Source organism: Diadema setosum, chromosome 4 (assembly GCF_964275005.1).
Source record: "Diadema setosum chromosome 4, eeDiaSeto1, whole genome shotgun sequence".
Classification (NCBI taxonomy): Eukaryota; Metazoa; Echinodermata; class Echinoidea; order Diadematoida; family Diadematidae; genus Diadema; species Diadema setosum.
The window spans coordinates 41483957-41485810 of NC_092688.1; positions in this window are offsets into that span (position 1 = coordinate 41483957).

Consider the following 1854-nt stretch of genomic DNA (forward strand, 5'->3'; position numbering starts at 1 on the left):
TTTAGTATCAGGCCAGGCTAAAGTACAAGCGTAATCCTTGTAGATCTAAAACAAAAACAAAAACAGACGCAAATTTCACCTTATTAAAATAATATTTATACCTCAGAACACGTTTACAACTATCGAATGTTCCAGTGTTAATCAAAAGTTCGGGGTCATCCCACGAGACCGACACCCACGAGTCATGAGGTCCACGTGACCGACATAAAAAATATTTACGCATTTTGTATACGGCTTACGAGTCATACAGCCCATGAGTTTGACACTACGTACAAAAGGCTCAAGAGACCGACACGACTAAGGAAAGAAAGCCCACGAGACCGACACTACACGATAAAGGCTCACGAGACTGACAGTATGCAAAAGAGGCTCATGGGACCGACGCTAGGCAAAGAAAACCGACGAGACCGACACTAGGCAAAGAAAGCTCACGAGTCGAGAGTCGAGACCGACAGGATGAACAGCGCCATCTACATGTCAATTACAAATATGTACCTGTACAGGATGTTTCATGAAGGGGAAAATTACATACTGGCGGATGCAATTTCGTCACGCTATCGAGCGAGAGATTGTAACTAATTGAACAGTACCATCTACATATCGATGACATTAAGTATGTATTTCTACACGTGTGGCTTTTAGGGACAGTTCTGTCACGCTACGGGGAGCGACATTGTTAACAATTTGTTTTTCTTTTTTTTTTTAAAATAAAATTGTCCCCTTCAAGAGGACAAAAAAATTTTCTCTTCATGGGACCCCCCCCCCCCAAAAAAAAAAAAAAAATTGTATAAAAAAAAAAATAGTAGGGGACAAGAACGATGTCTGGTTTAATTTAAGATGCCATTGTGTTATTTTTAATAGGCTTTCCCAATTTCTAGCTACACATTGTAGACGGTGGAAACAGTTTTTTTTTTCGCCCTTTTTTCTCGCTTCACTAGTTAAGTGGGCTTTAAGATATCCTATCCACCTGCTTATACCCGACTGCTTAGAGTTCAATTTGTAATTTTCTCTGTAACTATAATGTATGGCATTCAAAAGACGAAAACGTTTTTATATCGCAGCGATTTACTCGATTTGTGGCTTGTGTTTGTTTTCTTAAAAACGGTACATTTTGTGTGTGTGTGTGTGAAATTGAATAGCTGTTTTCATGGATGCATCTTCTCTTTCCGAATCCTTAACGCTACCTTAATAGACGATTACAGTATTTTCTGTGAATTTATACTAAATTAACACCTTTGCAGATGACTACCCCCCCCCCCCTCCATATCATGTAAATCAGGTATGCACTGCAACATCGACCATTTTGTTAAATACATACATGTATTTATTTGTAAGCTTCATTTCACACATGGGAAATTTTCTAGTTGGTTGATCTAAATGTCCTCATTTTATTTTATCTTTTTTTTTTCTAAGCAGGTGCATACCGGTGTGTGTTTTGCGGAAAGGGAAACGAGGGTGTTTAGGCGTTTTCGAAATTAATGTTAAAACATCTTATGCTCTTTTACTGAATTTTGTTTATTTTTTCACAAACACTCACATCCGTAAACATAATTAAAGATCTTGAACAGTTCAGGGGGTGAGGGAGGGTAATTGACGGGGTAATACACTAGCAACTCTCCTTTTTCCATCTCTCAAATCTTCCTTATGCCATTAACCGGACACCCTATAAAAATGGTCTATACAAGGTGTAGGTGGCACTGTTTATCGGTCTCGTGGGCCTTCTTTGCCTAGTGTCGGTCTCGTCAGCCTCTTTTGCTAGTCGGTTTCGGGAGCTTTGTTTGCGTACTGTCGGTCTCTTGAGCCTTATGCGAAGTGTCGGTCTCGTGGGCTTTGTTTATTGTCGGTCTCGTGAGC